Consider the following 13,839-nt stretch of genomic DNA (forward strand, 5'->3'; position numbering starts at 1 on the left):
AGGTTACTGCAGTGACATAATAAGATTCAAAAAGGCCAATAGCAGGCCCTGATCTCCTTTCTCTCTTCCTGGGGCTACGATTTGAGGTCAAGGCACTACTGCTGCCACCAAAAACATAGTTTTTGCTCTTCCATGCAATTGCTAGTGTGATAATTTGATTTGAAAAGATTGATATTGGTTCAGATTCAGTTTCTTAGATCACTTCTTGTTCTTTTACCATAGATCTCTCTGCATGCTTTTTTGTTCATAGGTTACGGTTCTCTTGTATATCACCTCAGCTCACCATACATCCATGGAATAGCCAGCACCAGCTCACTTCTCATAGATTTCCCAGCTCATTTGCAACATTTCGCCAATCTGCCCTAATTTCTGCGTTTTTCTCCATAAAGCTGCTTTCTTGCCATTTGAACAAATCCAACCATCACGTTCATCCCTGATCTTCCTTGACAAGTTTTAGACACCTCAACACCTTCATCTAGCCTTCATTTCCCCTTTCCCATCATTTTTCCACCTTCAAAACTCCAAAAATAGCTCTCGGCCTCCTCCTGTAGATCCCCTGCAGCCTCCTATAGAATTTCCTGTGAGTGATTTTTCGAAGTCCGATCATTATGGAAGTCTTCAGAAGGGTACTAGGGGCTTCTTAAGACCTCTCCACACCTTCCTCACCCTCTGAAAAAGCCAACTCCACCTTCCTTTGCCACCAAACCTCTGCACAATCACAACCAGATAAATTACAAGCATAATAATTCCACATAAAAACACTCAAAAGCACAAAAAGATGTTTTCTTTTCATTTCTTTTCAGAAGTAGCTTGAATAAATGCAATTTACCTTTTTAGTAGTCAATGGCACTCATTTCATCAGTTTTCATCTCTTTTCTTGCAAAAGAAGGGTTAATAGGTAAATTAGGGTTTCCCAGGGTTTGCGTTACATTTCAGTTTTCCTTCTCTTTCTGTAAATAGAATAGCCCCTGTAGAGTTAGTTTTGATTCATCACAGTTAAAAGCTTCTTCTGAGAACTCATAGAAGTTGGCTTAAGCTCCTAGCGAACTTGCGCCAGCTGACTAAGTGACAACCTGCATTAAGAGCTAGTACTTATGCATACAACACCGTTGCTTCCAAGTTTGTTACGAACTACCGGGTTGATAAAAGTAAAGAAGGAAGCCCTAGGAGTTGCAAAATTATTGCTGCAATACATGAGCCCACCAGTCAACGACAAATGTGCTGGATAGTTTGCAATGTCTGCATAGTGTAGATAGCCATGTGGCTCGAGAAGAGGTTGAGGAGCCTTGCTACTCTAGCAACAAACCAGAAAGTGGAGAAGTTGTTGCTTGTCACACTTTCATTGATGAGGTAGAAGTCTTAGAGGAGAGACCATGCTGCTTAGAAGGTATGTTATTGCCTTGTGATAAATGTAAAGAAGTAGGTCATTCATTATCTATATGTTCATGTGAAGATAGAGACAACCATGCATCTAGTAGCTGTAATGAAGATAGACCCGGTCTAGTAGCAATAGAAAATAAGGGATCCTCAGATGAAGAAGAAGGAATAACCCTTAGACCTGTGGAAGACTCCATGAACACAGATATGGGCTTAGATATCTGTGATAACTCAACTAGGACCTATGATAGAGAAGAGAAGGATCTAAATAAAAGGATCTTTTCAATAAACAAGTTGATCCCTTCTGTAAAAGAGATCAAGGGCCTATCAGAGGCAAATCTAAGGCAAGAGGAGCAACAAGAAGTTTATGAGCTTGAGAATTAGAAGTTGAGAAAAACAATAGTTGAACTAATTTCTCAATAAGAAGAGGCTAGCAATATGATTGGGAGGTTAGCCCACCAGTTGAGTATATAGGAGGCTTATTGCAAGAGACTACAAGATGAGGTAGTCTCATTGAGACATGACTTAGAGATTCCAAATAAAGAGTTGTCTCAATGTCAAAGGCTTGAGGGTTCCAACAAAAACAAAAGAAACGTTTTCGAGTAGCAACAGAAACAACAAAAGAAAATGCAACAGAAGAAGGCTAAGAAGCATCAACATGTAGTGCAGCAGAAGCCCAAGCAGCAACAACAGCAAGAGAAGAGAAAGTAACAGGAGCAACAAGTGCAACAGAAGGGGGAAAGGCAGCTGCAAGGAAGAGTGCAAGACAATAATGCAAACTTTCATAGAAGGCACATGAGGAGCCAGCAGAGGACCCCCCTCCTCAATGGTAGAACCTTCAGAGAAAAGGTAACTTCTGTCAACAAAGGCCTTTTATGGATTTTGTTTTTCTTGCAATAATTATCAACATAAAGCCATAGACTTTAGATGGCATGCAAGGTGATCCAGATTTAAACAAGAATGCAACAAATTACAAAGATAACCATAAACACAGAGATGCAGCAGAAATAATACTTCATTTCATTAATGTAAAATACTAAAATATGCTTACAAACAGAAATGGAAATAAAACTAGCTAGGGCAATGGTATCTTATCTCTGAGAAGAGATGTGGCGGCTAAATGCCTCTGAACTGCCTTACAATGAGGCTCAAGGGCCTTTTTATTATTGGACAATAAGAGAAAACCCTAAACAACCAAAAACCTAACCCGAGGAGATGTAACACCAAGAGTTTATGGGCCCCATTGGGGTGAGCTAGATAGCCAACCTCCCAGGGTCGCGACTTGGTCATATTATCTTTGTTTGACGCGCAAGATAACCCGTTAGAAAGATCTCTCCGAGGACTACGACGGAAAAGACAATTTTAGATTAAAAAAATTGCTGGTGGTAGATTTCCAAAAAAACGTTGTTTAGGGCCTCAAAACGGCTCTGGAAGTTTAGGACCTGCAAAACTGCTAAAAATAGTAAACTGTGCTATAATTAAGGAAACTGAAAAACTCAAAGAAGCAATGGTGGGGCTCCAAGTGGAATTGGCGGGTGGCCACCAATATCCACCTAGATCATTCCTCCCCCCTTAAGAAGCAATGGTCCCCATTGCGTTGAGTTCCTCCATGAGATGAGGAAACTTTTGTTGAACTTGGTCCCTGGTGAGCCACTTGCCCTGGTGAAGGAGTTGGCTTGCTTTGACAACTCGATACAGTTGGATATTCTACTGGCGAGTGTGCTTGATCTGTGTTTCCATGATTAGATCAGTTGCATCTTGTTCCATGCAATCTAGATTTAACTCTGTGGGTGTGAGCTGTTCTGCAATGTCGGATGTGTCTAGTAATGGTGGAAAGCATGGTCGAAGGCGGTCCACATTGAACACTGGGTGTAGGCCAAGGAATGGGGGAATGCTGAGCTCAAATGCATTATCTCCCATAGCCTTGGTAATGGTGTAAGGACCATATCGGAGTGGTATGAGTTTCTGATGAGCTTCGGTAAGGCGTTCCTTTTGCAAATGCAACCAGACTTTGTTTCCCACCTAAAACTTGTGTGGCACCCGATGTTGATCATGTCGCTGCTTGTACTTGGCATTTGAATTCTCCAAAATTTCATGGACCTGCTGGCGAATATGTTGGATGTGCTCAATGAAGTTGTTTGCCTTATCTGTTTCAGACTGGACATGAGTTGAATCTGCGTGAGTAGCTACAAATGGCATGGCCACATCAATGGGACATAAAGGCTCTCGTCCCATGTGTGTGGATGCTTTGAGTTGTACATGCGCAAAATGTGTATGATCATCTTGTTGACAACCTCTGTTTGGCCATCAATTTGAGGATGGAAGGTTGTGGACTTAGTGAGTTTGGTGTCCAACATCGACCAGATACTGGACCAAAATGTACTGATTAACCTACTGTCCCAATCTGAGATGATAGACTGTGGGATCCCAAAGTGTACCCACACTCATTCAAAGAAGAGTTTAGCAGTGGCTTCTGCTGTGATATTCGTCTTGCAGGTCGCCATAATGGCCATCTTTGAGAACCTGTCGACGACCACAAAAACACAGTGGTTTCCATGCTTAGTGGAAGGAAGGCCTAACATGTAATCCATGGAGATGGATTCCCAAGGTCGACTAGGGGTAGGTAGCGAGGTATAGAGGCCTTGCTTATTGATGGTCGGTTTGGCAAAGGTGCAGGCAGTGCATGATCTGATGTACTTCCCGACATCCTGTCGAAGATTCAACCAATAGAAATACTTTTGTAGTACTGCCACCATTTTCTCGACCCTGAAATGCCCAATAGCCCAACTGTAGTGTGCTTCCCAAATCATCTTGGCACACTCGCTTGAAGTAACACAAAGGTGACCCAGATAGCATAACAGGGCATCCTGGAGGTGAAAATCTGGAACATGTTGACCCTCCAAGAGTGTCTGGCATGTGTGGTTGAATTATGGGTCGCTTTTGTAGAGAAGTGGCCAATCAGAAGTCTCGTGCCCACAAGAGTTGAGCACGGTGGTTAATGCCATGATCGGTGGTCGACTGAGGCAATCTGCAACACTATTGGTGCTTCCCTTATTATACTTGATATTCAAATGGAACTGTTGCAGGTATGTGGACCACTTCTGATGGCGATCATTCTACAATTTCCCTTGGGTCTATATGAACTGCAGGGGTCAGTGGTCTGTGCGGATGACCGTTTCCTTCCACAAAATGTAATTCTTCCATTGTCGGTAGGCCTGCACAATGGAATACATCTCTTTGTCATAAGTGGGATACTTCTGAACTATGTCTGAAAGTGTTTCACTGTGATATGCCACTGGATACCCGTGTTGAGTAAGGACTACCCCAATAGCATAGTTAGAGGCATATATCTCGACTTCAAATGGTTGTTGCAAGTCTGGTAATGCGAGCACTGGTGCCGAGCAGAGGCGATCTTTCAACTCTGTGAATGCCCTCTATTGAGATTCAGACCAAAAGAATTTTGCTTTCGCTCCTCCCTTGGCGACTTGACTCAAGGGCCAAGTGATATGAGAAAATCCCAACATGAACCTGCCGTAGAAGATGGCAAGACCTAGAACACTGTGAAGCTCTGTCAGAGTGGTTGGAGATGGCCAGTCCAGAATGACTTGGATCTTGGCTGGGTCCACATGCACTCCTTGTTCATCAATAATGTATCCCAGATACTGAACCTGTGTCATGCCAAAAGTGCATTTCTACAAGTTGGCACATAACTTGTGTTGCCGCTGTGTTTGGAGAACTTGTCGGATGTGGTGGAGGTGCTCTTCCCAACTCTGGCTGAAGATCATGATGTCATCCAAGTATACCACTACAAATGAGTTGGTGGATGGCTGCAAGATGTCATCCATTAGCCTCATGAAGGTTACAGGAGCATTCGTCAATCCGAAAGGCATAAACAACCATTCAAAAAGGCCCTCCTTGGCTTTGAAGGTAGTCTTCCACACATCAGAGGGTTCGATTGGTACTTGGTGATATCCCGACTTCAAATCGATCTTGCTAAAATATTTTCCCCCCTTCAGTTGGTCCACGAGATCATCAATCCGTGGGATCGGGTACCTATTACAAAAAATGATCTTTTTCAACACCCAATAGTCAATACAGAGTCTCCAAGTCCCATCCTTCTTCTGTACCAACACGATCGGGCTCCCGCAGGGTGATGAACTCAGACGGATGTGACCTTTCTACAGCAGCTCTTGAATCTGCCTCTTGATTTCATCATTCTCTAGAACGGAGCGCCGATAGACTGGTCCATTGGGCATCAGCACACCTGGGGTCAGGTTAATGGAGTGCTTGACTTGATAGTGTAGAGGAACCCCTGTGGAGTAGGTGAAGATGTCCTCGTACTCCTCCACGACCTTCTCCATCTGTAGTTGTCGTGTGGAGGGGCCCTGTCTGGAGGTCGTGGCCACCGTCTTCTTCTTTCCTTGAGGGCGTATCATCAGGAAAACAAATTTCCCAGTTTTGGAAATGATCTTACTGCGTTGTCTTGCAGTAACCAAAGAGATGGTGGTAGGTGGTGCTACCTCCGATATCCTGTACAACTTATTTCCCAAGGCAATAATAACAACACGGGGCCTTGATTCATACACAGCATGTCGCTTCCACAAGTATGGTTGTCCTAATAATACATCACAAACTTCAAGGGGAGTAATGTCACATAATACCTCATTCGTGAAGGGCTTGATGTTGTATGGAAGGTGACACTGTTGGCTCACGCAAAGATCCCCTCCTTAGTGAAGCCACCCGATGGTGTACAGGTGTGGATGTGCTATGGTCGGTAAGCCCAACCTCTTCATGACCTCTGCTGAAATGAGGTTCTTTTGGCTCCCGCTGTCGACAATGAACTGTAGCGGGGAGCCCTTTACCCACATCTAGGAGAGGAAGAGACGCTCCTCCTCCTATGGATCTTCAAGTTCCTCCTTCTAGATCTTTGTGGTGGCAACGGTGGCATTGGGCTCCACATCGATAATCTACTTCCCTTTGTCATTCCCCTTGTCAGGTTCTAACTAAGAGTTGGAACATGAGCATGATTCTGAAACCTTTAGCTCGGCCACCAGTGACTTCTTGGCCTGACACTCACTTGTGTTGTGAGTGGAGCTCTTATGAAACTCACACCACTTTCCCGTGTCCTTTTTCGGCTTCGCGGTGCTGTTCTTTTCTTCTAGCTTTGTTAGGATGTCTTGGGCCACCCCGCCTTGCCTTTGTCCTTTGTTCTGTGGTTTGGGGGCACCTTTCCCTTGCTTCGAATTTGCAGATCCAAAGTCTCGCTTCTTCTGTTTAAACTTTTGCTCGACCCTGATGGCATATCAGTATGCCATGCTGAGCGAGGAGATGTTCAGGAATTCTATTTCTTCCTGGATGTACTTGTGCATGAAGCCACGATATTTGAGTACAAAATGTTGCTCCGAATCCTTGATACCCAACTTTGGGCGAAGGGTATGGAAAATATTGGTAAACTCGGCACGTCTTGGTCCCTTCCCTGCCGCAGCGTGGTCCACTTTATGTATTGATCCTCATAGCTTCCGATAGGGTAGTAGTGCTCCTTGATGGCATCCCGTAATGAATTCCAAGTGGGTGCGGCTGAAAATAGTGAGCCCATACTTTCATCCTTCTGCTCGCAGTAGGTTTCCCACTAGTCCTTGACATGGGGGATTGCTTTGAGAAGAGCGAAAATAATATTTTCCCGACTAGAAAAATCATGAAAAGAAAAATAACCCTCTAGTAGATTTAACCATTTATCGACGGCATCTGCGTCTATCTCACCCTCGAATATGGGGATTTCAAAATTAACTTGTACCTTAAATGGTGTGGCATTTCTAGAGTAGCTATTGGAAGTCGATGCATCGCCTCTAGGTAGCCGCTGAAGGATCTGGGCAAAGTTGTCCATCATTGCATTCCTTTGTCGCTCGAGGGCTTCTTCAAGCAAGATTTTGATAGGATCTCCTGCCCCCTCGTTTTTCTTTTCATCCGCCATGGGAGGCCGTTGGGATTTGCGAGGCTGGTCTTGCAAAGGTTCGACTAGTTCAATCCCTAAATCCTTATATCCCAACCTCGTTGGGGACATGCAAAGAGAAACAGAGAAAAAAAGCAGACCGCTCTGATACCACTGATCTGGATTTAAACAGGAACGCATCAAATTACAGAGATAACCATAAACACAGAGATGCAGCGGAAATAATACTTCATTTCAATAATGTAAAATACTGAAATATTCTTACAAACAAAAATGGAAGTAAAACCAGCTAGGGCGATGGTAGCTTATCTCTGAGAAGATATGTGGAGGCTACATGCCTCTGAACTGCCTTACAATGAGGCTCAAGGGCCTTTTTATTATTGAACAATAAGAGAAAACCCTAAACAACCAAAACCCTAACCCAAGGAGATGTAACACCAAGAGTTTATGGGCCCCGTTGGGGTGAGTTGGACAGCCAACTTCCCGGGGTCACGACTTGGTCATATTATCTCTGTTTGATGCGCATGATAACCCGTTGGAAAGATCTCTCCAAGGACTATGACAAAAAAGTCAATTTTAGATAGAAAATTGTTAGCAGTAGATTTCCAAAAAAACGTCATTTAGGGCCTCAAAACGGCTCCGGAAGTTTAGGATCCGAAAAAATGCTAAAAATAGTAAACTGTGCTACAATTAAGGAAACTGAAAAAATGAAAGAAGCAATGGTGGAAGTCCAAGTGTAATTGGTGGGTGGCCACCAATATCCACCTGGATCACAAGGAAACAAAATGTGTTGGGTAGCAACAACCTAAGGATGCACAGAAAGGCTAGAAGAAGCCATGTTTGCCTAGAGAGGAGATTTGACAAAAGGGATGTCAAAAAGGGTAACTCCTCTGCCCTAGTCTTAAGCCAAATCAGATGTTATGATTATGGAAATCTCGGGCACAAGAGAGCTAACTGCAAAAATGAGAAGACAAAAAATTATTCTCAACATATGCATGTGAATGCAGCAGCTCAGAATTTGAAGACAAGGAGAAAGAATAGAGAAGAAGCATACTCATATGTCTTTAATGCTCTGTTGCAACAAAGAAAGGTGCATAGAGGAGGAAGAATTCAAAAGAGTAATCGTCTTACACTTGTAGCAAACCCTTCTGAAAGGAAGAGAGGCTCTAAGTAGCTTTGGGCGAATAAAGTGGAGGTGAAAGAAAAACTTCCTCTACCCATGTGCAGCAAAGAATAAACCCAGATAGGGGCAAAGAAGAAGCAAGATGGGAATGCTTCTTTCAAGTCTCAACCTTTAAAGGTCTAGAGAAAGAAGGGGGACGATCTACTCAGGGGGAGTAGATCCTTTCTTTCTCTTCAGTGAAGGAATAGAATGGCCTCAAGGGAGTTCGAATAAGTCAGATGTAGGAGGCCAAGAGGTATAATTAGAATGGTACATCTGATGGATGAAGGAGGAGCGCAACCAACATGAGGAGTATACAACAATATTTTATTTTTTTGTGGGAAGAATATGGGTTGCAGTGGTAGTGTGGAATGATTGGGAGCTCGCAGTCTAGTTATGTCCATAGGATTAGTCACCAAGAAAAATCAAGGGAGCTTTGCAAGAGATCAAGGAGCATTGGCTCTAGGGGAGCTAATTTGACAAAGAAGTAGCATGCAACAATGGGTAGCCTCAGAAAGGAAGATTGCTAAGCAAAGGAAAGATTTGCATATTTGATGAAACACTTTTATTTCATTTAAGTTGTAAGTGTATAATGTATAGCAGTCTTGTGTTCATGAAACACAATTGGTGTATGTTTTTTCATGTCCTTTAACGCTCAATTGGTATAGCCATGTCAATTGGTTGTAATGGGATCATTTTGAGTCACCATGTTTGCAAATGGACATTTCTTTCTGAGAAGAGAAATAACATAGTTTTCCTGGTACAATGTTCCACTTGTATCATTTATTTTGATGCAATTGGTATGATTTGTGAATAAGTCCCCATAGTATGAGAATGATCTCAAGGGGAGAAGTGGAGATGCTCAAGAATGAGAGCAGTCTTGGAAGCAGCAAGAAGGGCGAGCCAAAATGCATCATTGTAACTTGGTAATTGTAGGAGCAACAAAACCATGGGTAGTTAAATGGGTATCAATACTTTTGATACAAAAATATGCATTGGTCGACAGAGTGCTCAGCCAGTAGCCATTAGAATTCCAAAACTGGAAGGAAAAATTAGATGCAGTATATGTTCAGGGGGAGCATATCACATTTTCCTAGTTTATGGAGTAGCAGCAAGAACAGTCCTAGTAGAGAGGTCTACGAGGAATAATGCACATCCTGACTGCTAGACTCTGGTCTTCACAATCAGTATTTGCATGAGGATACTAAGATAGCTTGTGGCCCCTTGTCATTGATGTCAAAGGGGGATAAACTTTGTGGATAAGTTGTGATGACAAGAAGTTCATTAGTGTCTCATGACATGAGATGTGTGGAAGCAACATAAGGTTTGGCCATCACTTGGAGAGAAGGATGTTGTGTTGCCATCAATTCCAAAGGGGGAGATTTTTGGATTCTTGGCATAGTGTGGATGGCCAATGGCCTAGTGAAGGCATCTGGAAGTGTGTTGGCATTGATGTCAACTGTCATGCTGGAGTGTGTTGGGAAGTTGGCAGTGCCTAATTGATTGGCAAGAGTGTTGGCATTGATGTCAACTAGACATGATCGGATGATTGTTGCAGCAGATGACTGGTAGTGATGGCCTAGGATGGAATTCCATGGTTGTTGCCGGTTTCATGTAGGGGATCACCTTGGTGGGTGTTATTTTTTATGTCCAGAGAGTCAAGGAGAAAAAATAATTGCAGTTAGTTTGGGGCCATATTTTGAGGTATCAGATAGGCTCAATGGCTAATTGGACCCATTTCATTGGAAATTTATCTAGAAGAGATTTCCAAAAATAGGCGGAAGTCTAGAAATGGACTTGTCTTTCAAAAGTTATGACCTACTAAAGTTAAGGGGTTTGAAGCCTCAAACATGGGAATTTTGCATTGAGGAATATCGGAGATCGGAGGTCTTGACGAATCAAAGGTCTTGGCGAATCGCATATCAGAGGTCCTGGCATATTGGAGATCATAGATCAGAGGGCATGCCATATTTGTGATCGCATGTCGGTGATCCAAGAAAATCGACGATCACAATCAGAGGTCCTGCATATCAAAACTACTGCAAATCAAAGATTTGAGCCTCTAGTGTTAAATTGCTGGGAGAGACAAAAAGGAAAATACAAAGGTATTCATTCCAAAACAAAGGCTAATGGGCCTCTTTCTCTCTCCTCCAGGAGGACATGTGGAGGCATCCAATTGGGTCCGACAAGGACATAAGGAAGCATCGAAGGAGCTCCAATGAGGACAAGTGGTAGGATCTTATTAGTTCTGATAAGGGACACGCGGTTGCTTGCATGATCATGACATCATGGTATGGAGGGACACATGGTAGGTTGTTTCAATGTTTATTGATGGCCTAATGGTCCATATTTGAGTGACATTTGTCACTAGTCAGAAGATGCCACGTGGCATGAGATGACATCACTTCGGCAATCGATGATTGAAGGTTTGCAATTGTTGGCTCACGTGCCACAATGAAATTTCGTCGGGATGCCGGATAATAGGTGGTCGCGAAGGCTTAAGGGAACCAAGGTCCAAGGATTAGCATATGGTGCTTGTCGCCTATCAATAATTGGTGATAGGAGGTTTGCAATGGTTGGCACATTGGCCACATTTGGAAATCGTTGATTAGAGGGCTCTGACATGGGGGCTAGCACACAGTCGTGAAGTGTTAAGGAACCAAAGGCACGTCACTTTATAAACGGAAAAAGGCTCTCGGACAAGAGTTTATAGGGATTAGCGCCTTAAGGCTAAGACTTAGGTCACATCCTTCAGTCCTGTGGTGATAAATGTGTGGCAAGGGCTAAGCAGTAGGGAGCTAGGAAATCAGAGATCAACAATCAGCAGTTTGTTGTTGTTGGCATAATGGCACAAATGAAAAATGTCGATAAAGAGGGATCCAATAGTGTTAAGCACTTGGTTGTGGAATAAACACAAAACCAATCATGCAGTGCTTAAACCTGGTCCTGTTGAGTGTGGAGCCTGATTATCTTCCTTATTCAAAGGTATCACTGTATTGTACCCCATTTTTTAATGTGGCAACAACGCCGCCCATTTATGCGTGCTGCTAGGGGGGGCGCCCTCGAAGCTAAAAATAGATGTAAAATTGCCTTGTAAAATGTTGTAATTTCGTAGCCAATCTGGGCCGTTCATTAGGCGGAAATCTGATGGTAGAAGTTATGTTTAATTTAGAGTTATTTTCCCTAGAAGGTAACCCCTCACTATATATGAGGGAAATTTATTGTGGCTATGTAGATCTGTATTCTGAGCGAGAAAGAGAGAGGAGATTGTGTGAGAGCGAAGAGGGGATTACAATGGATCTATTGTAGGTTGTATCTCTTCATTTTGCTGGATAATATAAAGGAAGGACTGGTTGTTCCTCCATAGATGTAGCCCAAGTTGGGTTAACCATGTATATCTGTGTCTCTCTTATTTTATGTGTTTTCAATGTTTATATTTTATGTGTTCCATTGCTTTGTAATATATAATTTTCTAACAGGTCCTATGGTTGAGATATATCAGGGAGCTAAATTAGAAGGGGCTTGAATATCAGAGATCAAAAATCGGAAATGTGAAACATTGCACAACTCTGGATCTGCGATGAAAAGCTCTGATATCTCAATACATAGGTGTATTGATGGCGTATCGGTTGGTAGCTACAAGATTGAATGCGGAACAGAGATTTGGTCACAAGATGAATGGTGATTATCATGGATCAGTCGAAGATCTCTGAGAACAAGGCAACAAGGACAATGGTCCACAAAATTTCCGTGCCTGAAGTATAGAGAAGCCATGATGTAGTGTTGTCAAGCTTTGTAAGCCTTGAATAGGTATGGAGAGTCTCAGTGATGGGAGAGCTACAAATAGAGAGTACTATGCCTAGCTTGAGTAAGTACGTGGACTGAGAATTAATTCTCAGATGGAGAAAATAATTAGGATAGTCAGAGGTCCATTCTCAAGTGAATATAGTAACAGAGACTAATTTCGATGTAGACAACAGAGTGCAGGGCCATGCTGAGGTACAACGTGCAGTGTTGACACAGGACATTGTGGCAGCAACTATTGGGGAGACAGGAGAGGAACGAAACCCAGGAGCTCGATTGAGCATGTGGGGGAATCCAACATTGTTGTCTGAGAGGCTAAGAGGAAAATTCTCTTAGTGTAAGCACTATTGGGAGAGGCTATGTGAGAGCCACATCTGCGTGTAAGGAAACCGGTGTCTTAGTAGAATGAAACAAACCCCGAGAGCAGCACTTTGTGTGTTAAGCTGAAGGTTCCTGTGTTATGTGTGTAAAGTTCAATAGTTTCTTGTGTTGTTTGCATTAGGCCGAGAGTTCCTTGTCAGCGTCGAGACAAGGCTCAAGATCATGTGCTCTGTGTTAGAGGTGGAAGTTTCTTAGGTTGTGTTAATAAGGTTGTGTCTGTGCCTTAGAGAATAGAAATCTAAGAGTTGAGCCTATGTTGTGTGAAGCAAGGCCGAGAGAAAATTGTCTGTTGTGGAGAGAAGAGTGGCAGAGAGTTGAGTGACTGTTGTTGAGAGCAGAGAGAAGAGGGTTGAGAGTGACTACTATTGAGTAGATCACAGGGCTACTAAATATTGTTGTAGAGAGCTGCAAAGTGTAGCAAAGTGAGTTGGAATCAAAAGTTGTTATCAGGCACAGTTGCTGCCAAACTACAGATAACAACTAGTTCTTATTTGTGCGGGTTGGTGCCTACAGTCAAGAAGTTGGTGCTTCCATATCCAATGGAGCTTGGGAAGGCTTGGGGGTCGATGCCTCCTGCAAGTCGGTGCTTGCATAAATCCAAGGAGCTGCAAGTTGGTGCTTGCAACAAATCCATGAGGTCGGTGCCTCATATGGTTCTTTTGGTAAGCTAAACCACATGACATCTTGCTGCAAAATAACCTTGAAATCATAACATCCTTTTATATAAATTTTCCTTTGGTGCTTTCAAAACGAGGAAACAGGGCTCACTCATAATTATCCAGATCTTTTAAATTCAAGGATGTATTCAGAATTGCATATAAAAGAGCATATTAACCAATGTGGGCTACATCTTCAGGCCCTACTCAAAGTGGGGAGGATTTATTTTATTAAGTGACATCAAAGAAATCAGTTACAAGCAACGTTTAAAAAATGACACTTATACCTCAAATTTGGATGATGCCCTGAAAATGGAGAGCTTGATTGGAGAATAGACTACACGGATGGATTCCTGGCATAAAAAACATGCAAAATTGACTATAAACATGTCCAATTCTAGCACTGGAACCTCTTACCCTCTAAGGGAATCTTTTCAGCATCTCCAAGATACCCTCACTCATGGTTCCACATCTCTGGACCGCTTAGGGTTTCGCACTCGTACCTTCGT

Source organism: Pinus tabuliformis, chromosome 7 (genome assembly GCF_031772625.1).
Source record: "Pinus tabuliformis cultivar Carrire ecotype Pingquan chromosome 7, CPIR1, whole genome shotgun sequence".
NCBI lineage: Eukaryota > Viridiplantae > Streptophyta > Pinopsida > Pinales > Pinaceae > Pinus > Pinus tabuliformis.